This window comes from Lissotriton helveticus, chromosome 11 (genome assembly GCF_964261635.1).
Source record: "Lissotriton helveticus chromosome 11, aLisHel1.1, whole genome shotgun sequence".
In the NCBI taxonomy this organism is placed as follows: Eukaryota; Metazoa; Chordata; class Amphibia; order Caudata; family Salamandridae; genus Lissotriton; species Lissotriton helveticus.
Genome location: NC_136072.1, coordinates 39,272,882 through 39,300,234, shown reverse-complemented (window position 1 = coordinate 39,300,234; position 27,353 = coordinate 39,272,882). Strand labels below are relative to the sequence as shown.

General features: G+C 43.9%; 23 non-coding genes across 23 annotated transcripts; all 23 read right to left on the bottom strand.

Annotated features, from left to right (window-relative positions):
* Positions 1-609: 609 nt before the first annotated feature.
* On the bottom strand, positions 610-681 carry TRNAG-UCC (transfer RNA glycine (anticodon UCC)). The gene has a single exon. It is a non-coding gene; the product is annotated as a tRNA-Gly (tRNA).
* A 1,507-nt stretch (positions 682-2,188) lies between these two features.
* Positions 2,189-2,260, bottom strand: TRNAG-UCC (transfer RNA glycine (anticodon UCC)). The gene has a single exon. It is a non-coding gene; the product is annotated as a tRNA-Gly (tRNA).
* An 899-nt stretch (positions 2,261-3,159) lies between these two features.
* On the bottom strand, positions 3,160-3,231 carry TRNAG-UCC (transfer RNA glycine (anticodon UCC)). The gene has a single exon. It is a non-coding gene; the product is annotated as a tRNA-Gly (tRNA).
* A 1,512-nt stretch (positions 3,232-4,743) lies between these two features.
* Positions 4,744-4,815, bottom strand: TRNAG-UCC (transfer RNA glycine (anticodon UCC)). The gene has a single exon. It is a non-coding gene; the product is annotated as a tRNA-Gly (tRNA).
* A 199-nt stretch (positions 4,816-5,014) lies between these two features.
* On the bottom strand, positions 5,015-5,086 carry TRNAM-CAU (transfer RNA methionine (anticodon CAU)). The gene has a single exon. It is a non-coding gene; the product is annotated as a tRNA-Met (tRNA).
* Positions 5,087-5,714: 628 nt separating this feature from the next.
* Positions 5,715-5,786, bottom strand: TRNAG-UCC (transfer RNA glycine (anticodon UCC)). Its single transcript has one exon. It is a non-coding gene; the product is annotated as a tRNA-Gly (tRNA).
* Positions 5,787-7,293: 1,507 nt separating this feature from the next.
* Positions 7,294-7,365, bottom strand: TRNAG-UCC (transfer RNA glycine (anticodon UCC)). The gene has a single exon. It is a non-coding gene; the product is annotated as a tRNA-Gly (tRNA).
* An 899-nt stretch (positions 7,366-8,264) lies between these two features.
* TRNAG-UCC (transfer RNA glycine (anticodon UCC)) lies at positions 8,265-8,336 on the bottom strand. Its single transcript has one exon. It is a non-coding gene; the product is annotated as a tRNA-Gly (tRNA).
* Positions 8,337-9,848: 1,512 nt separating this feature from the next.
* Positions 9,849-9,920, bottom strand: TRNAG-UCC (transfer RNA glycine (anticodon UCC)). Its single transcript has one exon. It is a non-coding gene; the product is annotated as a tRNA-Gly (tRNA).
* A 199-nt stretch (positions 9,921-10,119) lies between these two features.
* On the bottom strand, positions 10,120-10,191 carry TRNAM-CAU (transfer RNA methionine (anticodon CAU)). Its single transcript has one exon. It is a non-coding gene; the product is annotated as a tRNA-Met (tRNA).
* A 628-nt stretch (positions 10,192-10,819) lies between these two features.
* On the bottom strand, positions 10,820-10,891 carry TRNAG-UCC (transfer RNA glycine (anticodon UCC)). Its single transcript has one exon. It is a non-coding gene; the product is annotated as a tRNA-Gly (tRNA).
* A 1,507-nt stretch (positions 10,892-12,398) lies between these two features.
* TRNAG-UCC (transfer RNA glycine (anticodon UCC)) lies at positions 12,399-12,470 on the bottom strand. The gene has a single exon. It is a non-coding gene; the product is annotated as a tRNA-Gly (tRNA).
* Positions 12,471-13,369: 899 nt separating this feature from the next.
* Positions 13,370-13,441, bottom strand: TRNAG-UCC (transfer RNA glycine (anticodon UCC)). The gene has a single exon. It is a non-coding gene; the product is annotated as a tRNA-Gly (tRNA).
* Positions 13,442-14,943: 1,502 nt separating this feature from the next.
* On the bottom strand, positions 14,944-15,015 carry TRNAG-UCC (transfer RNA glycine (anticodon UCC)). Its single transcript has one exon. It is a non-coding gene; the product is annotated as a tRNA-Gly (tRNA).
* Positions 15,016-15,914: 899 nt separating this feature from the next.
* On the bottom strand, positions 15,915-15,986 carry TRNAG-UCC (transfer RNA glycine (anticodon UCC)). The gene has a single exon. It is a non-coding gene; the product is annotated as a tRNA-Gly (tRNA).
* A 1,522-nt stretch (positions 15,987-17,508) lies between these two features.
* Positions 17,509-17,580, bottom strand: TRNAG-UCC (transfer RNA glycine (anticodon UCC)). Its single transcript has one exon. It is a non-coding gene; the product is annotated as a tRNA-Gly (tRNA).
* An 899-nt stretch (positions 17,581-18,479) lies between these two features.
* On the bottom strand, positions 18,480-18,551 carry TRNAG-UCC (transfer RNA glycine (anticodon UCC)). Its single transcript has one exon. It is a non-coding gene; the product is annotated as a tRNA-Gly (tRNA).
* Positions 18,552-20,063: 1,512 nt separating this feature from the next.
* TRNAG-UCC (transfer RNA glycine (anticodon UCC)) lies at positions 20,064-20,135 on the bottom strand. Its single transcript has one exon. It is a non-coding gene; the product is annotated as a tRNA-Gly (tRNA).
* An 899-nt stretch (positions 20,136-21,034) lies between these two features.
* Positions 21,035-21,106, bottom strand: TRNAG-UCC (transfer RNA glycine (anticodon UCC)). Its single transcript has one exon. It is a non-coding gene; the product is annotated as a tRNA-Gly (tRNA).
* Positions 21,107-22,618: 1,512 nt separating this feature from the next.
* Positions 22,619-22,690, bottom strand: TRNAG-UCC (transfer RNA glycine (anticodon UCC)). The gene has a single exon. It is a non-coding gene; the product is annotated as a tRNA-Gly (tRNA).
* Positions 22,691-23,589: 899 nt separating this feature from the next.
* TRNAG-UCC (transfer RNA glycine (anticodon UCC)) lies at positions 23,590-23,661 on the bottom strand. Its single transcript has one exon. It is a non-coding gene; the product is annotated as a tRNA-Gly (tRNA).
* Positions 23,662-25,173: 1,512 nt separating this feature from the next.
* TRNAG-UCC (transfer RNA glycine (anticodon UCC)) lies at positions 25,174-25,245 on the bottom strand. The gene has a single exon. It is a non-coding gene; the product is annotated as a tRNA-Gly (tRNA).
* Positions 25,246-26,144: 899 nt separating this feature from the next.
* On the bottom strand, positions 26,145-26,216 carry TRNAG-UCC (transfer RNA glycine (anticodon UCC)). Its single transcript has one exon. It is a non-coding gene; the product is annotated as a tRNA-Gly (tRNA).
* Positions 26,217-27,353: the final 1,137 nt, after the last annotated feature.

Here is a 27,353-nt window from a genome sequence, read left to right as displayed (position 1 = left end):
TTTATGCAGATGAGGAGCATTCAGTGGAGTGACGTGGGCGTTCGGGACGTGAGAGGACGTTGGACAGGAAACTATGCAAATTTGAAGCATCCAACCTTCCTGCTGTAGTCAGAGGCTCTTTCTATGGACATCTGCCTCTTGGATTCCTCTCAACTTGCCCTCTTATGAAACATTTTGTGAGCTGCAGTTACCTCCGATGGCTACAAGGTGGCGCTACATTCAGGTGAGAGCACAAGTATGCCCAAAATGTTAGTGACTTTTGCCAGATTTATCGGTGGATCTTGCATATTTTTTTCAGAGGCTAGATATTGCCTAGAAATGCTTTTTAACATAGAGATGCTGGAGTTATAATGTCTGGTCGGGCCTCAGCCCTTTCATTGTCTGCCCACTGTAACATATTTATTACCAGCACATGTGAGTGGTGACTCTGCTTTATGGAACTTATCATATATTAGGGCAATGAATATAGCAGAAGGGGCGATCGAGATGTTTGCCTACGTATTTGTTTATTTTTTTATATCTGGCTGATTAATCTGTTCATGATATTTCCATTTTGTGACATATTGCATTAAAATATATCCAGCTTGCAGAATATATAAGTATTTGTACTGCGTTGGCCGGGAATCGAACCCGGGTCAACTGCTTGGAAGGCAGCTATGCTCACCACTATACCACCAACACCCTATGATCTGTATGCTCTCGGTTCTAAACATTACGACCCTGAGTGCAATGTCTATCTTGCACCAGCTTCAACGGTGCATTTGGTTTAGATACCAACATGAAAAGCAGTAGAAAGTTTTTAGCAGAGGGTAAGGAACTGGGATTGAAACCAAGGTCAAAGCTGTGCGGAAGAGAAGAATGGAAAGCAGTAGTACAAATAATAGATATGAACATATAGATGCAGCATGGGAAGCAAAGCAGGGAAGAGAAAGAGAGAACATTCCAGGAAATGCCCAGGAGATAGATAATAGCACAACTAAAAGGGAAGAATGAAATTCAAAGCATGCCCAGAAAAGTGTTTGAAGGTCCCACCAGTCATTTATGCTTATTATTGTGTGTCTTTACTTTCAAAGTACAGGGTGGATCCTTTTACGATCCCTCTCTTGTATTTCAGCAGACACAGATAGTTGAGAAGTCTTTTCTCACATAGCTGGCAAAAGCTTGCGCTTTTACTTGCTGGCAGCCTGGGAATGACAGCTTGGTCCTTGGAAGAAAAATCAAGCAAAATTAGCAGAGGATGGTTTCGATCCATCGACCTCTGGGTTATGGGCCCAGCACGCTTCCGCTGCGCCACTCTGCTCCGTTGTGAAAGTTTTCTCTTTATGCAAATAAGGAGCATTCAGCAGAGTAGAGTGGGATTGGTCGGGCTCTCACCTCATTTGCCTAAGTATATCGCAAGGCATGCTGGGTGCAGAAAAACTTAATCTTCCCCTCTCACAATCAGTCATAACTGAAAGCCAGACACTCTCAGGCACTAGCCGTTTCAAACATTTATCAAGACAGCAGCTCTTGAACCCTCTATATCTCTCTCTGTGATACTAGCGCTAACATGCTCAGGATTTGGCTTTACCTGGGAGCCAGAGATCTACCCGGTGTGAGGCTTTTGAGCGTTTGGGAGCGTTCGGGACGTGAGTGGACGTTGGACAGGAAACTATGCAAATTTCAAGCATCCAACCTTCCTGCTGCAGTGAGAGGCTCTTTCCATGGAAATCTGCCTCTTGGATTCCTCTCAACTTGCCTTCTGATAAAACATTTTGTGAGCTGCAGTTACCTTCGACAGCTACGAGGTGGCGCTACATTCAGGTCAGAGCACAAGTATGCAAAAATGTTACGGACTTTGGCCAGATTTATCGGTGGGTCTTGCATATTTTTTTCAGAGGCTAGAAATTGCCTAGAAATGCTTTTTAACATAGAGATGCTGGAGGTATAATGTCTGGTCGGGCCTCAGCCCTTTCATTGCCTGCCCAAAATAACATATTTATTACCAGCACATGTGAATGGCGACTCTGCTTTATGAAACTTATCATATATTAGGACAATGAATATAGCAGAAGGGGCGATTGAGATGTTTGCCTACGTATTTTTTAATTTCTATATATATGGCTGATTAATCTGTTCATGATATTTCCATTTTGTGACATGTTGAACTAAAATATATCCTGCTTGCAGAATACATAAGTATTTGCACTGCGTTGGCCGGGAATCGAACCCGGGTCAACTGCTTGGAAGGCAGCTATGCTCACCACTATACCACCAACGCCCTCTGTCATTTATGCTTATTATTGTGTCTCTTTACTTTCAAAGTAAAGGGTGGATCCTTTGACGATCCCTCTCGTGTATTTCAGCAGACACAGATAGTTGAGAAGTCTTTTCTCACATAGCTGGCGCAAGCTTGCGCTTTTCCTTTCTGGCAGCGTGGAAATGACAGCTTGGTCCTTGGAAGGAAAATAAAGCAAATTTAGCAGAGGATGGTTTCGATCCATCGACCTCTGGGTTATGGGCCCAGCACGCTTCCGCTGCGCCACTCTGCTCCTCTGTGAAAGTGTTCTCTTTATGCAGATGAGGAGCATTCAGTGGAGTGACGTGGGCGTTCGGGACGTGAGAGGACGTTGGACAGGAAACTATGCAAATTTGAAGCATCCAACCTTCCTGCTGTAGTCAGAGGCTCTTTCTATGGACATCTGCCTCTTGGATTCCTCTCAACTTGCCCTCTTATGAAACATTTTGTGAGCTGCAGTTACCTCCGATGGCTACAAGGTGGCGCTACATTCAGGTGAGAGCACAAGTATGCCCAAAATGTTAGTGACTTTTGCCAGATTTATCGGTGGATCTTGCATATTTTTTTCAGAGGCTAGATATTGCCTAGAAATGCTTTTTAACATAGAGATGCTGGAGTTATAATGTCTGGTCGGGCCTCAGCCCTTTCATTGTCTGCCCACTGTAACATATTTATTACCAGCACATGTGAGTGGTGACTCTGCTTTATGGAACTTATCATATATTAGGGCAATGAATATAGCAGAAGGGGCGATCGAGATGTTTGCCTACGTATTTGTTTATTTTTTTATATCTGGCTGATTAATCTGTTCATGATATTTCCATTTTGTGACATATTGCATTAAAATATATCCAGCTTGCAGAATATATAAGTATTTGTACTGCGTTGGCCGGGAATCGAACCCGGGTCAACTGCTTGGAAGGCAGCTATGCTCACCACTATACCACCAACACCCTATGATCTGTATGCTCTCGGTTCTAAACATTACGACCCTGAGTGCAATGTCTATCTTGCACCAGCTTCAACGGTGCATTTGGTTTAGATACCAACATGAAAAGCAGTAGAAAGTTTTTAGCAGTGGGTAAGGAACTGGGATTGAAACCAAGGTCAAAGCTGTGCGGAAGAGAAGAATGGAAAGCAGTAGTACAAATAATAGATATGAACATATAGATGCAGCATGGGAAGCAAAGCAGGGAAGAGAAAGAGAGAACATTCCAGGAAATGCCCAGGAGATAGATAATAGCACAACTAAAAGGGAAGAATGAAATTCAAAGCATGCCCAGAAAAGTGTTTGAAGGTCCCACCAGTCATTTATGCTTATTATTGTGTGTCTTTACTTTCAAAGTACAGGGTGGATCCTTTTACGATCCCTCTCTTGTATTTCAGCAGACACAGATAGTTGAGAAGTCTTTTCTCACATAGCTGGCAAAAGCTTGCGCTTTTACTTGCTGGCAGCCTGGGAATGACAGCTTGGTCCTTGGAAGAAAAATCAAGCAAAATTAGCAGAGGATGGTTTCGATCCATCGACCTCTGGGTTATGGGCCCAGCACGCTTCCGCTGCGCCACTCTGCTCCGTTGTGAAAGTGTTCTCTTTATGCAAATAAGGAGCATTCAGCAGAGTAGAGTGGGATTGGTCGGGCTCTCACCTCATTTGCCTAAGTATATCGCAAGGCATGCTGGGTGCAGAAAAACTTAATCTTCCCCTCTCACAATCAGTCATAACTGAAAGCCAGACACTCTCAGGCACTAGCCGTTTCAAACATTTATCAAGACAGCAGCTCTTGAACCCTCTATATCTCTCTCTGTGATACTAGCGCTAACATGCTCAGGATTTGGCTTTACCTGGGAGCCAGAGATCTACCCGGTGAGGGCTTGCCCGGTGTGAGGCTTTTGAGCGTTTGGGAGCGTTCGGGACGTTGGACAGGAAACTATGCAAATTTCAAGCATCCAACCTTCCTGCTGCAGTGAGAGGCTCTTTCCATGGACATCTGCCTCTTGGATTCCTCTCAACTTGCCTTCTGATAAAACATTTTGTGAGCTGCAGTTACCTTCGACAGCTACAAGGTGGCGCTACATTCAGGTCAGAGCACAAGTATGCAAAAATGTTACGGACTTTGGCCAGATTTATCGGTGGGTCTTGCATATTTTTTTCAGAGGCTAGAAATTGCCTAGAAATGCTTTTTAACATAGAGATGCTGGAGGTATAATGTCTGGTCGGGCCTCAGCCCTTTCATTGCCTGCCCAAAATAACATATTTATTACCAGCACATGTGAATGGCGACTCTGCTTTATGAAACTTATCATATATTAGGACAATGAATATAGCAGAAGGGGCGATTGAGATGTTTGCCTACGTATTTTTTAATTTCTATATATATGGCTGATTAATCTGTTCATGATATTTCCATTTTGTGACATGTTGAACTAAAATATATCCTGCTTGCAGAATACATAAGTATTTGCACTGCGTTGGCCGGGAATCGAACCCGGGTCAACTGCATGGAAGGCAGCTATGCTCACCACTATACCACCAACGCCCTCTGTCATTTATGCTTATTATTGTGTCTCTTTACTTTCAAAGTAAAGGGTGGATCCTTTGACGATCCCTCTCTTGTATTTCAGCAGACACAGATAGTTGAGAAGTCTTTTCTCACATAGCTGGCGCAAGCTTGCGCTTTTCCTTTCTGGCAGCGTGGAAATGACAGCTTGGTCCTTGGAAGGAAAATAAAGCAAATTTAGCAGAGGATGGTTTCGATCCATCGACCTCTGGGTTATGGGCCCAGCACGCTTCCACTGCGCCACTCTGCTCCTCTGTGAAAGTGTTCTCTTTATGCAGATGAGGAGCATTCAGTGGAGTGACGTGGGCGTTCGGGACGTGAGAGGACGTTGGACAGGAAACTATGCAAATTTGAAGCATCCAACCTTCCTGCTGTAGTCAGAGGCTCTTTCTATGGACATCTGCCTCTTGGATTCCTCTCAACTTGCCCTCTTATGAAACATTTTGTGAGCTGCAGTTACCTCCGATGGCTACAAGGTGGCGCTACATTCAGGTGAGAGCACAAGTATGCCCAAAATGTTAGTGACTTTTGCCAGATTTATCGGTGGATCTTGCATATTTTTTTCAGAGGCTAGATATTGCCTAGAAATGCTTTTTAACATAGAGATGCTGGAGTTATAATGTCTGGTCGGGCCTCAGCCCTTTCATTGTCTGCCCACTGTAACATATTTATTACCAGCACATGTGAGTGGTGACTCTGCTTTATGGAACTTATCATATATTAGGGCAATGAATATAGCAGAAGGGGCGATCGAGATGTTTGCCTACGTATTTGTTTATTTTTTTATATCTGGCTGATTAATCTGTTCATGATATTTCCATTTTGTGACATATTGCATTAAAATATATCCAGCTTGCAGAATATATAAGTATTTGTACTGCGTTGGCCGGGAATCGAACCCGGGTCAACTGCTTGGAAGGCAGCTATGCTCACCACTATACCACCAACACCCTATGATCTGTATGCTCTCGGTTCTAAACATTACGACCCTGAGTGCAATGTCTATCTTGCACCAGCTTCAACGGTGCATTTGGTTTAGATACCAACATGAAAAGCAGTAGAAAGTTTTTAGCAGAGGGTAAGGAACTGGGATTGAAACCAAGGTCAAAGCTGTGCGGAAGAGAAGAATGGAAAGCAGTAGTACAAATAATAGATATGAACATATAGATGCAGCATGGGAAGCAAAGCAGGGAAGAGAAAGAGAGAACATTCCAGGAAATGCCCAGGAGATAGATAATAGCACAACTAAAAGGGAAGAATGAAATTCAAAGCATGCCCAGAAAAGTGTTTGAAGGTCCCACCAGTCATTTATGCTTATTATTGTGTGTCTTTACTTTCAAAGTACAGGGTGGATCCTTTTACGATCCCTCTCTTGTATTTCAGCAGACACAGATAGTTGAGAAGTCTTTTCTCACATAGCTGGCAAAAGCTTGCGCTTTTACTTGCTGGCAGCCTGGGAATGACAGCTTGGTCCTTGGAAGAAAAATCAAGCAAAATTAGCAGAGGATGGTTTCGATCCATCGACCTCTGGGTTATGGGCCCAGCACGCTTCCGCTGCGCCACTCTGCTCCGTTGTGAAAGTTTTCTCTTTATGCAAATAAGGAGCATTCAGCAGAGTAGAGTGGGATTGGTCGGGCTCTCACCTCATTTGCCTAAGTATATCGCAAGGCATGCTGGGTGCAGAAAAACTTAATCTTCCCCTCTCACAATCAGTCATAACTGAAAGCCAGACACTCTCAGGCACTAGCCGTTTCAAACATTTATCAAGACAGCAGCTCTTGAACCCTCTATATCTCTCTCTGTGATACTAGCGCTAACATGCTCAGGATTTGGCTTTACCTGGGAGCCAGAGATCTACCCGGTGTGAGGCTTTTGAGCGTTTGGGAGCGTTCGGGACGTGAGTGGACGTTGGACAGGAAACTATGCAAATTTCAAGCATCCAACCTTCCTGCTGCAGTGAGAGGCTCTTTCCATGGAAATCTGCCTCTTGGATTCCTCTCAACTTGCCTTCTGATAAAACATTTTGTGAGCTGCAGTTACCTTCGACAGCTACGAGGTGGCGCTACATTCAGGTCAGAGCACAAGTATGCAAAAATGTTACGGACTTTGGCCAGATTTATCGGTGGGTCTTGCATATTTTTTTCAGAGGCTAGAAATTGCCTAGAAATGCTTTTTAACATAGAGATGCTGGAGGTATAATGTCTGGTCGGGCCTCAGCCCTTTCATTGCCTGCCCAAAATAACATATTTATTACCAGCACATGTGAATGGCGACTCTGCTTTATGAAACTTATCATATATTAGGACAATGAATATAGCAGAAGGGGCGATTGAGATGTTTGCCTACGTATTTTTTAATTTCTATATATATGGCTGATTAATCTGTTCATGATATTTCCATTTTGTGACATGTTGAACTAAAATATATCCTGCTTGCAGAATACATAAGTATTTGCACTGCGTTGGCCGGGAATCGAACCCGGGTCAACTGCTTGGAAGGCAGCTATGCTCACCACTATACCACCAACGCCCTCTGTCATTTATGCTTATTATTGTGTCTCTTTACTTTCAAAGTAAAGGGTGGATCCTTTGACGATCCCTCTCGTGTATTTCAGCAGACACAGATAGTTGAGAAGTCTTTTCTCACATAGCTGGCGCAAGCTTGCGCTTTTCCTTTCTGGCAGCGTGGAAATGACAGCTTGGTCCTTGGAAGGAAAATAAAGCAAATTTAGCAGAGGATGGTTTCGATCCATCGACCTCTGGGTTATGGGCCCAGCACGCTTCCGCTGCGCCACTCTGCTCCTCTGTAAAAGTGTTCTCTTTATGCAGATGAGGAGCATTCAGTGGAGTGACGTGGGCGTTCGGGACGTGAGAGGACGTTGGACAGGAAACTATGCAAATTTGAAGCATCCAACCTTCCTGCTGTAGTCAGAGGCTCTTTCTATGGACATCTGCCTCTTGGATTCCTCTCAACTTGCCCTCTTATGAAACATTTTGTGAGCTGCAGTTACCTCCGATGGCTACAAGGTGGCGCTACATTCAGGTGAGAGCACAAGTATGCCCAAAATGTTAGTGACTTTTGCCAGATTTATCGGTGGATCTTGCATATTTTTTTCAGAGGCTAGATATTGCCTAGAAATGCTTTTTAACATAGAGATGCTGGAGTTATAATGTCTGGTCGGGCCTCAGCCCTTTCATTGTCTGCCCACTGTAACATATTTATTACCAGCACATGTGAGTGGTGACTCTGCTTTATGGAACTTATCATATATTAGGGCAATGAATATAGCAGAAGGGGCGATCGAGATGTTTGCCTACGTATTTGTTTATTTTTTTATATCTGGCTGATTAATCTGTTCATGATATTTCCATTTTGTGACATATTGCATTAAAATATATCCAGCTTGCAGAATATATAAGTATTTGTACTGCGTTGGCCGGGAATCGAACCCGGGTCAACTGCTTGGAAGGCAGCTATGCTCACCACTATACCACCAACACCCTATGATCTGTATGCTCTCGGTTCTAAACATTACGACCCTGAGTGCAATGTCTATCTTGCACCAGCTTCAACGGTGCATTTGGTTTAGATACCAACATGAAAAGCAGTAGAAAGTTTTTAGCAGTGGGTAAGGAACTGGGATTGAAACCAAGGTCAAAGCTGTGCGGAAGAGAAGAATGGAAAGCAGTAGTACAAATAATAGATATGAACATATAGATGCAGCATGGGAAGCAAAGCAGGGAAGAGAAAGAGAGAACATTCCAGGAAATGCCCAGGAGATAGATAATAGCACAACTAAAAGGGAAGAATGAAATTCAAAGCATGCCCAGAAAAGTGTTTGAAGGTCCCACCAGTCATTTATGCTTATTATTGTGTGTCTTTACTTTCAAAGTACAGGGTGGATCCTTTTACGATCCCTCTCTTGTATTTCAGCAGACACAGATAGTTGAGAAGTCTTTTCTCACATAGCTGGCAAAAGCTTGCGCTTTTACTTGCTGGCAGCCTGGGAATGACAGCTTGGTCCTTGGAAGAAAAATCAAGCAAAATTAGCAGAGGATGGTTTCGATCCATCGACCTCTGGGTTATGGGCCCAGCACGCTTCCGCTGCGCCACTCTGCTCCGTTGTGAAAGTGTTCTCTTTATGCAAATAAGGAGCATTCAGCAGAGTAGAGTGGGATTGGTCGGGCTCTCACCTCATTTGCCTAAGTATATCGCAAGGCATGCTGGGTGCAGAAAAACTTAATCTTCCCCTCTCACAATCAGTCATAACTGAAAGCCAGACACTCTCAGGCACTAGCCGTTTCAAACATTTATCAAGACAGCAGCTCTTGAACCCTCTATATCTCTCTCTGTGATACTAGCGCTAACATGCTCAGGATTTGGCTTTACCTGGGAGCCAGAGATCTACCCGGTGAGGGCTTGCCCGGTGTGAGGCTTTTGAGCGTTTGGGAGCGTTCGGGACGTTGGACAGGAAACTATGCAAATTTCAAGCATCCAACCTTCCTGCTGCAGTGAGAGGCTCTTTCCATGGACATCTGCCTCTTGGATTCCTCTCAACTTGCCTTCTGATAAAACATTTTGTGAGCTGCAGTTACCTTCGACAGCTACAAGGTGGCGCTACATTCAGGTCAGAGCACAAGTATGCAAAAATGTTACGGACTTTGGCCAGATTTATCGGTGGGTCTTGCATATTTTTTTCAGAGGCTAGAAATTGCCTAGAAATGCTTTTTAACATAGAGATGCTGGAGGTATAATGTCTGGTCGGGCCTCAGCCCTTTCATTGCCTGCCCAAAATAACATATTTATTACCAGCACATGTGAATGGCGACTCTGCTTTATGAAACTTATCATATATTAGGACAATGAATATAGCAGAAGGGGCGATTGAGATGTTTGCCTACGTATTTTTTAATTTCTATATATATGGCTGATTAATCTGTTCATGATATTTCCATTTTGTGACATGTTGAACTAAAATATATCCTGCTTGCAGAATACATAAGTATTTGCACTGCGTTGGCCGGGAATCGAACCCGGGTCAACTGCATGGAAGGCAGCTATGCTCACCACTATACCACCAACGCCCTCTGTCATTTATGCTTATTATTGTGTCTCTTTACTTTCAAAGTAAAGGGTGGATCCTTTGACGATCCCTCTCTTGTATTTCAGCAGACACAGATAGTTGAGAAGTCTTTTCTCACATAGCTGGCGCAAGCTTGCGCTTTTCCTTTCTGGCAGCGTGGAAATGACAGCTTGGTCCTTGGAAGGAAAATAAAGCAAATTTAGCAGAGGATGGTTTCGATCCATCGACCTCTGGGTTATGGGCCCAGCACGCTTCCACTGCGCCACTCTGCTCCTCTGTGAAAGTGTTCTCTTTATGCAGATGAGGAGCATTCAGTGGAGTGACGTGGGCGTTCGGGACGTGAGAGGACGTTGGACAGGAAACTATGCAAATTTGAAGCATCCAACCTTCCTGCTGTAGTCAGAGGCTCTTTCTATGGACATCTGCCTCTTGGATTCCTCTCAACTTGCCCTCTTATGAAACATTTTGTGAGCTGCAGTTACCTCCGATGGCTACAAGGTGGCGCTACATTCAGGTGAGAGCACAAGTATGCCCAAAATGTTAGTGACTTTTGCCAGATTTATCGGTGGATCTTGCATATTTTTTTCAGAGGCTAGATATTGCCTAGAAATGCTTTTTAACATAGAGATGCTGGAGTTATAATGTCTGGTCGGGCCTCAGCCCTTTCATTGTCTGCCCACTGTAACATATTTATTACCAGCACATGTGAGTGGTGACTCTGCTTTATGGAACTTATCATATATTAGGGCAATGAATATAGCAGAAGGGGCGATCGAGATGTTTGCCTACGTATTTGTTTATTTTTTTATATCTGGCTGATTAATCTGTTCATGATATTTCCATTTTGTGACATATTGCATTAAAATATATCCAGCTTGCAGAATATATAAGTATTTGTACTGCGTTGGCCGGGAATCGAACCCGGGTCAACTGCTTGGAAGGCAGCTATGCTCACCACTATACCACCAACACCCTATGATCTGTATGCTCTCGGTTCTAAACATTACGACCCTGAGTGCAATGTCTATCTTGCACCAGCTTCAACGGTGCATTTGGTTTAGATACCAACATGAAAAGCAGTAGAAAGTTTTTAGCAGAGGGTAAGGAACTGGGATTGAAACCAAGGTCAAAGCTGTGCGGAAGAGAAGAATGGAAAGCAGTAGTACAAATAATAGATATGAACATATAGATGCAGCATGGGAAGCAAAGCAGGGAAGAGAAAGAGAGAACATTCCAGGAAATGCCCAGGAGATAGATAATAGCACAACTAAAAGGGAAGAATGAAATTCAAAGCATGCCCAGAAAAGTGTTTGAAGGTCCCACCAGTCATTTATGCTTATTATTGTGTGTCTTTACTTTCAAAGTACAGGGTGGATCCTTTTACGATCCCTCTCTTGTATTTCAGCAGACACAGATAGTTGAGAAGTCTTTTCTCACATAGCTGGCAAAAGCTTGCGCTTTTACTTGCTGGCAGCCTGGGAATGACAGCTTGGTCCTTGGAAGAAAAATCAAGCAAAATTAGCAGAGGATGGTTTCGATCCATCGACCTCTGGGTTATGGGCCCAGCACGCTTCCGCTGCGCCACTCTGCTCCGTTGTGAAAGTTTTCTCTTTATGCAAATAAGGAGCATTCAGCAGAGTAGAGTGGGATTGGTCGGGCTCTCACCTCATTTGCCTAAGTATATCGCAAGGCATGCTGGGTGCAGAAAAACTTAATCTTCCCCTCTCACAATCAGTCATAACTGAAAGCCAGACACTCTCAGGCACTAGCCGTTTCAAACATTTATCAAGACAGCAGCTCTTGAACCCTCTATATCTCTCTCTGTGATACTAGCGCTAACATGCTCAGGATTTGGCTTTACCTGGGAGCCAGAGATCTACCCGGTGTGAGGCTTTTGAGCGTTTGGGAGCGTTCGGGACGTGAGTGGACGTTGGACAGGAAACTATGCAAATTTCAAGCATCCAACCTTCCTGCTGCAGTGAGAGGCTCTTTCCATGGAAATCTGCCTCTTGGATTCCTCTCAACTTGCCTTCTGATAAAACATTTTGTGAGCTGCAGTTACCTTCGACAGCTACGAGGTGGCGCTACATTCAGGTCAGAGCACAAGTATGCAAAAATGTTACGGACTTTGGCCAGATTTATCGGTGGGTCTTGCATATTTTTTTCAGAGGCTAGAAATTGCCTAGAAATGCTTTTTAACATAGAGATGCTGGAGGTATAATGTCTGGTCGGGCCTCAGCCCTTTCATTGCCTGCCCAAAATAACATATTTATTACCAGCACATGTGAATGGCGACTCTGCTTTATGAAACTTATCATATATTAGGACAATGAATATAGCAGAAGGGGCGATTGAGATGTTTGCCTACGTATTTTTTAATTTCTATATATATGGCTGATTAATCTGTTCATGATATTTCCATTTTGTGACATGTTGAACTAAAATATATCCTGCTTGCAGAATACATAAGTATTTGCACTGCGTTGGCCGGGAATCGAACCCGGGTCAACTGCTTGGAAGGCAGCTATGCTCACCACTATACCACCAACGCCCTCTGTCATTTATGCTTATTATTGTGTCTCTTTACTTTCAAAGTAAAGGGTGGATCCTTTGACGATCCCTCTCGTGTATTTCAGCAGACACAGATAGTTGAGAAGTCTTTTCTCACATAGCTGGCGCAAGCTTGCGCTTTTCCTTTCTGGCAGCGTGGAAATGACAGCTTGGTCCTTGGAAGGAAAATAAAGCAAATTTAGCAGAGGATGGTTTCGATCCATCGACCTCTGGGTTATGGGCCCAGCACGCTTCCGCTGCGCCACTCTGCTCCTCTGTAAAAGTGTTCTCTTTATGCAGATGAGGAGCATTCAGTGGAGTGACGTGGGCGTTCGGGACGTGAGAGGACGTTGGACAGGAAACTATGCAAATTTGAAGCATCCAACCTTCCTGCTGTAGTCAGAGGCTCTTTCTATGGACATCTGCCTCTTGGATTCCTCTCAACTTGCCCTCTTATGAAACATTTTGTGAGCTGCAGTTACCTCCGATGGCTACAAGGTGGCGCTACATTCAGGTGAGAGCACAAGTATGCCCAAAATGTTAGTGACTTTTGCCAGATTTATCGGTGGATCTTGCATATTTTTTTCAGAGGCTAGATATTGCCTAGAAATGCTTTTTAACATAGAGATGCTGGAGTTATAATGTCTGGTCGGGCCTCAGCCCTTTCATTGTCTGCCCACTGTAACATATTTATTACCAGCACATGTGAGTGGTGACTCTGCTTTATGGAACTTATCATATATTAGGGCAATGAATATAGCAGAAGGGGCGATCGAGATGTTTGCCTACGTATTTGTTTATTTTTTTATATCTGGCTGATTAATCTGTTCATGATATTTCCATTTTGTGACATATTGCATTAAAATATATCCAGCTTGCAGAATATATAAGTATTTGTACTGCGTTGGCCGGGAATCGAACCCGGGTCAACTGCTTGGAAGGCAGCTATGCTCACCACTATACCACCAACACCCTATGATCTGTATGCTCTCGGTTCTAAACATTACGACCCTGAGTGCAATGTCTATCTTGCACCAGCTTCAACGGTGCATTTGGTTTAGATACCAACATGAAAAGCAGTAGAAAGTTTTTAGCAGTGGGTAAGGAACTGGGATTGAAACCAAGGTCAAAGCTGTGCGGAAGAGAAGAATGGAAAGCAGTAGTACAAATAATAGATATGAACATATAGATGCAGCATGGGAAGCAAAGCAGGGAAGAGAAAGAGAGAACATTCCAGGAAATGCCCAGGAGATAGATAATAGCACAACTAAAAGGGAAGAATGAAATTCAAAGCATGCCCAGAAAAGTGTTTGAAGGTCCCACCAGTCATTTATGCTTATTATTGTGTGTCTTTACTTTCAAAGTACAGGGTGGATCCTTTTACGATCCCTCTCTTGTATTTCAGCAGACACAGATAGTTGAGAAGTCTTTTCTCACATAGCTGGCAAAAGCTTGCGCTTTTACTTGCTGGCAGCCTGGGAATGACAGCTTGGTCCTTGGAAGAAAAATCAAGCAAAATTAGCAGAGGATGGTTTCGATCCATCGACCTCTGGGTTATGGGCCCAGCACGCTTCCGCTGCGCCACTCTGCTCCGTTGTGAAAGTGTTCTCTTTATGCAAATAAGGAGCATTCAGCAGAGTAGAGTGGGATTGGTCGGGCTCTCACCTCATTTGCCTAAGTATATCGCAAGGCATGCTGGGTGCAGAAAAACTTAATCTTCCCCTCTCACAATCAGTCATAACTGAAAGCCAGACACTCTCAGGCACTAGCCGTTTCAAACATTTATCAAGACAGCAGCTCTTGAACCCTCTATATCTCTCTCTGTGATACTAGCGCTAACATGCTCAGGATTTGGCTTTACCTGGGAGCCAGAGATCTACCCGGTGAGGGCTTGCCCGGTGTGAGGCTTTTGAGCGTTCGGGACGTTGGACAGGAAACTATGCAAATTTCAAGCATCCAACCTTCCTGCTGCAGTGAGAGGCTCTTTCCATGGACATCTGCCTCTTGGATTCCTCTCAACTTGCCTTCTGATAAAACATTTTGTGAGCTGCAGTTACCTTCGACAGCTACGAGGTGGCGCTACATTCAGGTCAGAGCACAAGTATGCAAAAATGTTACGGACTTTGGCCAGATTTATCGGTGGGTCTTGCATATTTTTTTCAGAGGCTAGAAATTGCCTAGAAATGCTTTTTAACATAGAGATGCTGGAGGTATAATGTCTGGTCGGGCCTCAGCCCTTTCATTGCCTGCCCAAAATAACATATTTATTACCAGCACATGTGAATGGCGACTCTGCTTTATGAAACTTATCATATATTAGGACAATGAATATAGCAGAAGGGGCGATTGAGATGTTTGCCTACGTATTTTTTAATTTCTATATATATGGCTGATTAATCTGTTCATGATATTTCCATTTTGTGACATGTTGAACTAAAATATATCCTGCTTGCAGAATACATAAGTATTTGCACTGCGTTGGCCGGGAATCGAACCCGGGTCAACTGCATGGAAGGCAGCTATGCTCACCACTATACCACCAACGCCCTCTGTCATTTATGCTTATTATTGTGTCTCTTTACTTTCAAAGTAAAGGGTGGATCCTTTGACGATCCCTCTCTTGTATTTCAGCAGACACAGATAGTTGAGAAGTCTTTTCTCACATAGCTGGCGCAAGCTTGCGCTTTTCCTTTCTGGCAGCGTGGAAATGACAGCTTGGTCCTTGGAAGGAAAATAAAGCAAATTTAGCAGAGGATGGTTTCGATCCATCGACCTCTGGGTTATGGGCCCAGCACGCTTCCGCTGCGCCACTCTGCTCCTCTGTGAAAGTGTTCTCTTTATGCAGATGAGGAGCATTCAGTGGAGTGACGTGGTCGTTCGGGACGTGAGAGGACGTTGGACAGGAAACTATGCAAATTTGAAGCATCCAACCTTCCTGCTGTAGTCAGAGGCTCTTTCTATGGACATCTGCCTCTTGGATTCCTCTCAACTTGCCCTCTTATGAAACATTTTGTGAGCTGCAGTTACCTCCGATGGCTACAAGGTGGCGCTACATTCAGGTGAGAGCACAAGTATGCCCAAAATGTTAGTGACTTTTGCCAGATTTATCGGTGGATCTTGCATATTTTTTTCAGAGGCTAGATATTGCCTAGAAATGCTTTTTAACATAGAGATGCTGGAGTTATAATGTCTGGTCGGGCCTCAGCCCTTTCATTGTCTGCCCACTGTAACATATTTATTACCAGCACATGTGAGTGGTGACTCTGCTTTATGGAACTTATCATATATTAGGGCAATGAATATAGCAGAAGGGGCGATCGAGATGTTTGCCTACGTATTTGTTTATTTTTTTATATCTGGCTGATTAATCTGTTCATGATATTTCCATTTTGTGACATATTGCATTAAAATATATCCAGCTTGCAGAATATATAAGTATTTGTACTGCGTTGGCCGGGAATCGAACCCAGGTCAACTGCTTGGAAGGCAGCTATGCTCACCACTATACCACCAACGCCCTATGATCTGTATGCTCTCGGTTCTAAACATTACGACCCTGAGTGCAATGTCTATCTTGCACCAGCTTCAACGGTGCATTTGGTTTAGATACCAACATGAAAAACAGTAGAAAGTTTTTAGCAGAGGGTAAGGAACTGGGATTGAAACCAAGGTCAAAGCTGTGCGGAAGAGAAGAATGGAAAGCAGTAGTACAAATAATAGATATGAACATATAGATGCAGCATGGGAAGCAAAGCAGGGAAGAGAAAGAGAGAACATTCCAGGAAATGCCCAGGAGATAGATAATAGCACAACTAAAAGGGAAGAATGAAATTCAAAGCATGCCCAGAAAAGTGTTTGAAGGTCCCACCAGTCATTTATGCTTATTATTGTGTGTCTTTACTTTCAAAGTACAGGGTGGATCCTTTTACGATCCCTCTCTTGTATTTCAGCAGACACAGATAGTTGAGAAGTCTTTTCTCACATAGCTGGCAAAAGCTTGCGCTTTTACTTGCTGGCAGCCTGGGAATGACAGCTTGGTCCTTGGAAGAAAAATCAAGCAAAATTAGCAGAGGATGGTTTCGATCCATCGACCTCTGGGTTATGGGCCCAGCACGCTTCCGCTGCGCCACTCTGCTCCGTTGTGAAAGTGTTCTCTTTATGCAAATAAGGAGCATTCAGCAGAGTAGAGTGGGATTGGTCGGGCTCTCACCTCATTTGCCTAAGTATATCGCAAGGCATGCTAGGTGCAGAAAAACTTAATCTTCCCCTCTCACAATCAGTCATAACTGAAAGCCAGACACTCTCAGGCACTAGCCGTTTCAAACATTTATCAAGACAGCAGCTCTTGAACCCTCTATATCTCTCTCTGTGATACTAGCGCTAACATGCTCAGGATTTGGCTTTACCTGGGAGCCAGAGATCTACCCGGTGAGGGCTTGCCCGGTGTGAGGCTTTTGAGCGTTTGGGAGCGTTCGGGACGTGAGTGGACGTTGGACAGGAAACTATGCAAATTTCAAGCATCCAACCTTCCTGCTGCAGTGAGAGGCTCTTTCCATGGACATCTGCCTCTTGGATTCCTCTCAACTTGCCTTCTGATAAAACATTTTGTGAGCTGCAGTTACCTTCGACAGCTACGAGGTGGCGCTACATTCAGGTCAGAGCACAAGTATGCAAAAATGTTACGGACTTTGGCCAGATTTATCGGTGGGTCTTGCATATTTTTTTCAGAGGCTAGAAATTGCCTAGAAATGCTTTTTAACATAGAGATGCTGGAGGTATAATGTCTGGTCGGGCCTCAGCCCTTTCATTGCCTGCCCAAAATAACATATTTATTACCAGCACATGTGAATGGCGACTCTGCTTTATGAAACTTATCATATATTAGGACAATGAATATAGCAGAAGGGGCGATTGAGATGTTTGCCTACGTATTTTTTAATTTCTATATATATGGCTGATTAATCTGTTCATGATATTTCCATTTTGTGACATGTTGAACTAAAATATATCCTGCTTGCAGAATACATAAGTATTTGCACTGCGTTGGCCGGGAATCGAACCCGGGTCAACTGCTTGGAAGGCAGCTATGCTCACCACTATACCACCAATGCCCTCTGTCATTTATGCTTATTATTGTGTCTCTTTACTTTCAAAGTAAAGGGTGGATCCTTTGACGATCCCTCTCTTGTATTTCAGCAGACACAGATAGTTGAGAAGTCTTTTCTCACATAGCTGGCGCAAGCTTGCGCTTTTCCTTTCTGGCAGCGTGGAAATGACAGCTTGGTCCTTGGAAGGAAAATAAAGCAAATTTAGCAGAGGATGGTTTCGATCCATCGACCTCTGGGTTATGGGCCCAGCACGCTTCCGCTGCGCCACTCTGCTCCTCTGTGAAAGTGTTCTCTTTATGCAGATGAGGAGCATTCAGTGGAGTGACGTGGGCGTTCGGGACGTGAGAGGACGTTGGACAGGAAACTATGCAAATTTGAAGCATCCAACCTTCCTGCTGTAGTCAGAGGCTCTTTCTATGGACATCTGCCTCTTGGATTCCTCTCAACTTGCCCTCTTATGAAACATTTTGTGAGCTGCAGTTACCTCCGATGGCTACAAGGTGGCGCTACATTCAGGTGAGAGCACAAGTATGCCCAAAATGTTAGTGACTTTTGCCAGATTTATCGGTGGATCTTGCATATTTTTTTCAGAGGCTAGATATTGCCTAGAAATGCTTTTTAACATAGAGATGCTGGAGTTATAATGTCTGGTCGGGCCTCAGCCCTTTCATTGTCTGCCCACTGTAACATATTTATTACCAGCACATGTGAGTGGTGACTCTGCTTTATGGAACTTATCATATATTAGGGCAATGAATATAGCAGAAGGGGCGATCGAGATGTTTGCCTACGTATTTGTTTATTTTTTTATATCTGGCTGATTAATCTGTTCATGATATTTCCATTTTGTGACATATTGCATTAAAATATATCCAGCTTGCAGAATATATAAGTATTTGTACTGCGTTGGCCGGGAATCGAACCCGGGTCAACTGCTTGGAAGGCAGCTATGCTCACCACTATACCACCAACGCCCTATGATCTGTATGCTCTCGGTTCTAAACATTACGACCCTGAGTGCAATGTCTATCTTGCACCAGCTTCAACGGTGCATTTGGTTTAGATACCAACATGAAAAGCAGTAGAAAGTTTTTAGCAGAGGGTAAGGAACTGGGATTGAAACCAAGGTCAAAGCTGTGCGGAAGAGAAGAATGGAAAGCAGTAGTACAAATAATAGATATGAACATATAGATGCAGCATGGGAAGCAAAGCAGGGAAGAGAAAGAGAGAACATTCCAGGAAATGCCCAGGAGATAGATAATAGCACAACTAAAAGGGAAGAATGAAATTCAAAGCATGCCCAGAAAAGTGTTTGAAGGTCCCACCAGTCATTTATGCTTATTATTGTGTGTCTTTACTTTCAAAGTACAGGGTGGATCCTTTTACGATCCCTCTCTTGTATTTCAGCAGACACAGATAGTTGAGAAGTCTTTTCTCACATAGCTGGCAAAAGCTTGCGCTTTTACTTGCTGGCAGCCTGGGAATGACAGCTTGGTCCTTGGAAGAAAAATCAAGCAAAATTAGCAGAGGATGGTTTCGATCCATCGACCTCTGGGTTATGGGCCCAGCACGCTTCCGCTGCGCCACTCTGCTCTGTTGTGAAAGTGTTCTCTTTATGCAAATAAGGAGCATTCAGCAGAGTAGAGTGGGATTGGTCGGGCTCTCACCTCATTTGCCTAAGTATATCGCAAGGCATGCTGGGTGCAGAAAAACTTAATCTTCCCCTCTAACAATCAGTCATAACTGAAAGCCAGACACTCTCAGGCACTAGCCGTTTCAAACATTTATCAAGACAGCAGCTCTTGAACCCTCTATATCTCTCTCTGTGATACTAGCGCTAACATGCTCAGGATTTGGCTTTACCTGGGAGCCAGAGATCTACCCGGTGAGGGCTTGCCCGGTGTGAGGCTTTTGAGCGTTTGGGAGCGTTCGGGACGTTGGACAGGAAACTATGCAAATTTCAAGCATCCAACCTTCCTGCTGCAGTGAGAGGCTCTTTCCATGGACATCTGCCTCTTGGATTCCTCTCAACTTGCCTTCTGATAAAACATTTTGTGAGCTGCAGTTACCTTCGACAGCTACGAGGTGGCGCTACATTCAGGTCAGAGCACAAGTATGCAAAAATGTTACGGACTTTGGCCAGATTTATCGGTGGGTCTTGCATATTTTTTTCAGAGGCTAGAAATTGCCTAGAAATGCTTTTTAACATAGAGATGCTGGAGGTATAATGTCTGGTCGGGCCTCAGCCCTTTCATTGCCTGCCCAAAATAACATATTTATTACCAGCACATGTGAATGGCGACTCTGCTTTATGAAACTTATCATATATTAGGACAATGAATATAGCAGAAGGGGCGATTGAGATGTTTGCCTACGTATTTTTTAATTTCTATATATATGGCTGATTAATCTGTTCATGATATTTCCATTTTGTGACATGTTGAACTAAAATATATCCTGCTTGCAGAATACATAAGTATTTGCACTGCGTTGGCCGGGAATCGAACCCGGGTCAACTGCTTGGAAGGCAGCTATGCTCACCACTATACCACCAACGCCCTCTGTCATTTATGCTTATTATTGTGTCTCTTTACTTTCAAAGTAAAGGGTGGATCCTTTGACGATCCCTCTCTTGTATTTCAGCAGACACAGATAGTTGAGAAGTCTTTTCTCACATAGCTGGCGCAAGCTTGCGCTTTTCCTTTCTGGCAGCGTGGAAATGACAGCTTGGTCCTTGGAAGGAAAATAAAGCAAATTTAGCAGAGGATGGTTTCGATCCATCGACCTCTGGGTTATGGGCCCAGCACGCTTCCGCTGCGCCACTCTGCTCCTCTGTGAAAGTGTTCTCTTTATGCAGATGAGGAGCATTCAGTGGAGTGACGTGGGCGTTCGGGACGTGAGAGGACGTTGGACAGGAAACTATGCAAATTTGAAGCATCCAACCTTCCTGCTGTAGTCAGAGGCTCTTTCTATGGACATCTGCCTCTTGGATTCCTCTCAACTTGCCCTCTTATGAAACATTTTGTGAGCTGCAGTTACCTCCGATGGCTACAAGGTGGCGCTACATTCAGGTGAGAGCACAAGTATGCCCAAAATGTTAGTGACTTTTGCCAGATTTATCGGTGGATCTTGCATATTTTTTTCAGAGGCTAGATATTGCCTAGAAATGCTTTTTAACATAGAGATGCTGGAGTTATAATGTCTGGTCGGGCCTCAGCCCTTTCATTGTCTGCCCACTGTAACATATTTATTACCAGCACATGTGAGTGGTGACTCTGCTTTATGGAACTTATCATATATTAGGGCAATGAATATAGCAGAAGGGGCGATCGAGATGTTTGCCTACGTATTTGTTTATTTTTTTATATCTGGCTGATTAATCTGTTCATGATATTTCCATTTTGTGACATATTGCATTAAAATATATCCAGCTTGCAGAATATATAAGTATTTGTACTGCGTTGGCCGGGAATCGAACCCGGGTCAACTGCTTGGAAGGCAGCTATGCTCACCACTATACCACCAACGCCCTATGATCTGTATGCTCTCGGTTCTAAACATTACGACCCTGAGTGCAATGTCTATCTTGCACCAGCTTCAACGGTGCATTTGGTTTAGATACCAACATGAAAAGCAGTAGAAAGTTTTTAGCAGAGGGTAAGGAACTGGGATTGAAACCAAGGTCAAAGCTGTGCGGAAGAGAAGAATGGAAAGCAGTAGTACAAATAATAGATATGAACATATAGATGCAGCATGGGAAGCAAAGCAGGGAAGAGAAAGAGAGAACATTCCAGGAAATGCCCAGGAGATAGATAATAGCACAACTAAAAGGGAAGAATGAAATTCAAAGCATGCCCAGAAAAGTGTTTGAAGGTCCCACCAGTCATTTATGCTTATTATTGTGTGTCTTTACTTTCAAAGTACAGGGTGGATCCTTTTACGATCCCTCTCTTGTATTTCAGCAGACACAGATAGTTGAGAAGTCTTTTCTCACATAGCTGGCAAAAGCTTGCGCTTTTACTTGCTGGCAGCCTGGGAATGACAGCTTGGTCCTTGGAAGAAAAATCAAGCAAAATTAGCAGAGGATGGTTTCGATCCATCGACCTCTGGGTTATGGGCCCAGCACGCTTCCGCTGCGCCACTCTGCTCCGTTGTGAAAGTGTTCTCTTTATGCAAATAAGGAGCATTCAGCAGACTAGAGTGGGATTGGTCGGGCTCTCACCTCATTTGCCTAAGTATATCACAAGGCATGCTGGGTGCAGAAAAACTTAATCTTCCCCTCTCACAATCAGTCATAACTGAAAGCCAGACACTCTCAGGCACTAGCCGTTTCAAACATTTATCAAGACAGCAGCTCTTGAACCCTCTATATCTCTCTCTGTGATACTAGCGCTAACATGCTCAGGATTTGGCTTTACCTGGGAGCCAGAGATCTACCCGGTGAGGGCTTGCCCGGTGTGAGGCTTTTGAGCGTTTGGGAGCGTTCGGGACGTTGGACAGGAAACTATGCAAATTTCAAGCATCCAACCTTCCTGCTGCAGTGAGAGGCTCTTTCCATGGACATCTGCCTCTTGGATTCCTCTCAACTTGCCTTCTGATAAAACATTTTGTGAGCTGCAGTTACCTTCGACAGCTACGAGGTGGCGCTACATTCAGGTCAGAGCACAAGTATGCAAAAATGTTACGGACTTTGGCCAGATTTATCGGTGGGTCTTGCATATTTTTTTCAGAGGCTAGAAATTGCCTAGAAATGCTTTTTAACATAGAGATGCTGGAGGTATAATGTCTGGTCGGGCCTCAGCCCTTTCATTGCCTGCCCAAAATAACATATTTATTACCAGCACATGTGAATGGCGACTCTGCTTTATGAAACTTATCATATATTAGGACAATGAATATAGCAGAAGGGGCGATTGAGATGTTTGCCTACGTATTTTTTAATTTCTATATATATGGCTGATTAATCTGTTCATGATATTTCCATTTTGTGACATGTTGAACTAAAATATATCCTGCTTGCAGAATACATAAGTATTTGCACTGCGTTGGCCGGGAATCGAACCCGGGTCAACTGCATGGAAGGCAGCTATGCTCACCACTATACCACCAACGCCCTCTGTCATTTATGCTTATTATTGTGTCTCTTTACTTTCAAAGTAAAGGGTGGATCCTTTGACGATCCCTCTCTTGTATTTCAGCAGACACAGATAGTTGAGAAGTCTTTTCTCACATAGCTGGCGCAAGCTTGCGCTTTTCCTTTCTGGCAGCGTGGAAATGACAGCTTGGTCCTTGGAAGGAAAATAAAGCAAATTTAGCAGAGGATGGTTTCGATCCATCGACCTCTGGGTTATGGGCCCAGCACGCTTCCGCTGCGCCACTCTGCTCCTCTGTGAAAGTGTTCTCTTTATGCAGATGAGGAGCATTCAGTGGAGTGACGTGGGCGTTCGGGACGTGAGAGGACGTTGGACAGGAAACTATGCAAATTTGAAGCATCCAACCTTCCTGCTGTAGTCAGAGGCTCTTTCTATGGACATCTGCCTCTTGGATTCCTCTCAACTTGCCCTCTTATGAAACATTTTGTGAGCTGCAGTTACCTCCGATGGCTACAAGGTGGCGCTACATTCAGGTGAGAGCACAAGTATGCCCAAAATGTTAGTGACTTTTGCCAGATTTATCGGTGGATCTTGCATATTTTTTTCAGAGGCTAGATATTGCCTAGAAATGCTTTTTAACATAGAGATGCTGGAGTTATAATGTCTGGTCGGGCCTCAGCCCTTTCATTGTCTGCCCACTGTAACATATTTATTACCAGCACATGTGAGTGGTGACTCTGCTTTATGGAACTTATCATATATTAGGGCAATGAATATAGCAGAAGGGGCGATCGAGATGTTTGCCTACGTATTTGTTTATTTTTTTATATCTGGCTGATTAATCTGTTCATGATATTTCCATTTTGTGACATATTGCATTAAAATATATCCAGCTTGCAGAATATATAAGTATTTGTACTGCGTTGGCCGGGAATCGAACCCGGGTCAACTGCTTGGAAGGCAGCTATGCTCCCCACTATACCACCAACGCCCTATGATCTGTATGCTCTCGGTTCTAAACATTACGACCCTGAGTGCAATGTCTATCTTGCACCAGCTTCAACGGTGCATTTGGTTTAGATACCAACATGAAAAGCAGTAGAAAGTTTTTAGCAGAGGGTAAGGAACTGGGATTGAAACCAAGGTCAAAGCTGTGCGGAAGAGAAGAATGGAAAGCAGTAGTACAAATAATAGATATGAACATATAGATGCAGCATGGGAAGCAAAGCAGGGAAGAGAAAGAGAGAACATTCCAGGAAATGCCCAGGAGATAGATAATAGCACAACTAAAAGGGAAGAATGAAATTCAAAGCATGCCCAGAAAAGTGTTTGAAGGTCCCACCAGTCATTTATGCTTATTATTGTGTGTCTTTACTTTCAAAGTACAGGGTGGATCCTTTTACGATCCCTCTCTTGTATTTCAGCAGACACAGATAGTTGAGAAGTCTTTTCTCACATAGCTGGCAAAAGCTTGCGCTTTTACTTGCTGGCAGCCTGGGAATGACAGCTTGGTCCTTGGAAGAAAAATCAAGCAAAATTAGCAGAGGATGGTTTCGATCCATCGACCTCTGGGTTATGGGCCCAGCACGCTTCCGCTGCGCCACTCTGCTCCGTTGTGAAAGTGTTCTCTTTATGCAAATAAGGAGCATTCAGCAGAGTAGAGTGGGATTGGTCGGGCTCTCACCTCATTTGCCTAAGTATATCGCAAGGCATGCTGGGTGCAGAAAAACTTAATCTTCCCCTCTCACAATCAGTCATAACTGAAAGCCAGACACTCTCAGGCACTAGCCGTTTCAAACATTTATCAAGACAGCAGCTCTTGAACCCTCTATATCTCTCTCTGTGATACTAGCGCTAACATGCTCAGGATTTGGCTTTACCTGGGAGCCAGAGATCTACCCGGTGAGGGCTTGCCCGGTGTGAGGCTTTTGAGCGTTTGGGAGCGTTGTGGACGTTGGACAGGAAACTATGCAAATTTCAAGCATCCAACCTTCCTGCTGCAGTGAGAGGCTCTTTCCATGGACATCTGCCTCTTGGATTCCTCTCAACTTGCCTTCTGATAAAACATTTTGTGAGCTGCAGTTACCTTCGACAGCTACGAGGTGGCGCTACATTCAGGTCAGAGCACAAGTATGCAAAAATGTTACGGACTTTGGCCAGATTTATCGGTGGGTCTTGCATATTTTTTTCAGAGGCTAGAAATTGCCTAGAAATGCTTTTTAACATAGAGATGCTGGAGGTATAATGTCTGGTCGGGCCTCAGCCCTTTCATTGCCTGCCCAAAATAACATATTTATTACCAGCACATGTGAATGGCGACTCTGCTTTATGAAACTTATCATATATTAGGACAATGAATATAGCAGAAGGGGCGATTGAGATGTTTGCCTACGTATTTTTTAATTTCTATATATATGGCTGATTAATCTGTTCATGATATTTCCATTTTGTGACATGTTGAACTAAAATATATCCTGCTTGCAGAATACATAAGTATTTGCACTGCGTTGGCCGGGAATCGAACCCGGGTCAACTGCTTGGAAGGCAGCTATGCTCACCACTATACCACCAACGCCCTCTGTCATTTATGCTTATTATTGTGTCTCTTTACTTTCAAAGTAAAGGGTGGATCCTTTGACGATCCCTCTCTTGTATTTCAGCAGACACAGATAGTTGAGAAGTCTTTTCTCACATAGCTGGCGCAAGCTTGCGCTTTTCCTTTCTGGCAGCGTGGAAATGACAGCTTGGTCCTTGGAAGGAAAATAAAGCAAATTTAGCAGAGGATGGTTTCGATCCATCGACCTCTGGGTTATGGGCCCAGCACGCTTCCGCTGCGCCACTCTGCTCCTCTGTGAAAGTGTTCTCTTTATGCAGATGAGGAGCATTCAGTGGAGTGACGTGGGCGTTCGGGACGTGAGAGGACGTTGGACAGGAAACTATGCAAATTTGAAGCATCCAACCTTCCTGCTGTAGTCAGAGGCTCTTTCTATGGACATCTGTCTCTTGGATTCCTCTCAACTTGCCCTCTTATGAAACATTTTGTGAGCTGCAGTTACCTCCGATGGCTACAAGGTGGCGCTACATTCAGGTGAGAGCACAAGTATGCCCAAAATGTTAGTGACTTTTGCCAGATTTATCGGTGGATCTTGCATATTTTTTTCAGAGGCTAGATATTGCCTAGAAATGCTTTTTAACATAGAGATGCTGGAGTTATAATGTCTGGTCGGGCCTCAGCCCTTTCATTGTCTGCCCACTGTAACATATTTATTACCAGCACATGTGAGTGGTGACTCTGCTTTATGGAACTTATCATATATTAGGGCAATGAATATAGCAGAAGGGGCGATCGAGATGTTTGCCTACGTATTTGTTTATTTTTTTATATCTGGCTGATTAATCTGTTCATGATATTTCCATTTTGTGACATATTGCATTAAAATATATCCAGCTTGCAGAATATATAAGTATTTGTACTGCGTTGGCCGGGAATCGAACCCGGGTCAACTGCTTGGAAGGCAGCTATGCTCACCACTATACCACCAACGCCCTATGATCTGTATGCTCTCGGTTCTAAACATTACGACCCTGAGTGCAATGTCTATCTTGCACCAGCTTCAACGGTGCATTTGGTTTAGATACCAACATGAAAAGCAGTAGAAAGTTTTTAGCAGAGGGTAAGGAACTGGGATTGAAACCAAGGTCAAAGCTGTGCGGAAGAGAAGAATGGAAAGCAGTAGTACAAATAATAGATATGAACATATAGATGCAGCATGGGAAGCAAAGCAGGGAAGAGAAAGAGAGAACATTCCAGGAAATGCCCAGGAGATAGATAATAGCACAACTAAAAGGGAAGAATGAAATTCAAAGCATGCCCAGAAAAGTGTTTGAAGGTCCCACCAGTCATTTATGCTTATTATTGTGTGTCTTTACTTTCAAAGTACAGGGTGGATCCTTTTACGATCCCTCTCTTGTATTTCAGCAGACACAGATAGTTGAGAAGTCTTTTCTCACATAGCTGGCAAAAGCTTGCGCTTTTACTTGCTGGCAGCCTGGGAATGACAGCTTGGTCCTTGGAAGAAAAATCAAGCAAAATTAGCAGAGGATGGTTTCGATCCATCGACCTCTGGGTTATGGGCCCAGCACGCTTCCGCTGCGCCACTCTGCTCCGTTGTGAAAGTGTTCTCTTTATGCAAATAAGGAGCATTCAGCAGAGTAGAGTGGGATTGGTCGGGCTCTCACCTCATTTGCCTAAGTATATCGCAAGGCATGCTGGGTGCAGAAAAACTTAATCTTCCCCTCTAACAATCAGTCATAACTGAAAGCCAGACACTCTCAGGCACTAGCCGTTTCAAACATTTATCAAGACAGCAGCTCTTGAACCCTCTATATCTCTCTCTGTGATACTAGCGCTAACATGCTCAGGATTTGGCTTTACCTGGGAGCCAGAGATCTACCCGGTGAGGGCTTGCCCGGTGTGAGGCTTTTGAGCGTTTGGGAGCGTTCGGGACGTTGGACAGGAAACTATGCAAATTTCAAGCATCCAACCTTCCTGCTGCAGTGAGAGGCTCTTTCCATGGACATCTGCCTCTTGGATTCCTCTCAACTTGCCTTCTGATAAAACATTTTGTGAGCTGCAGTTACCTTTGACAGCTACGAGGTGGCGCTACATTCAGGTCAGAGCAC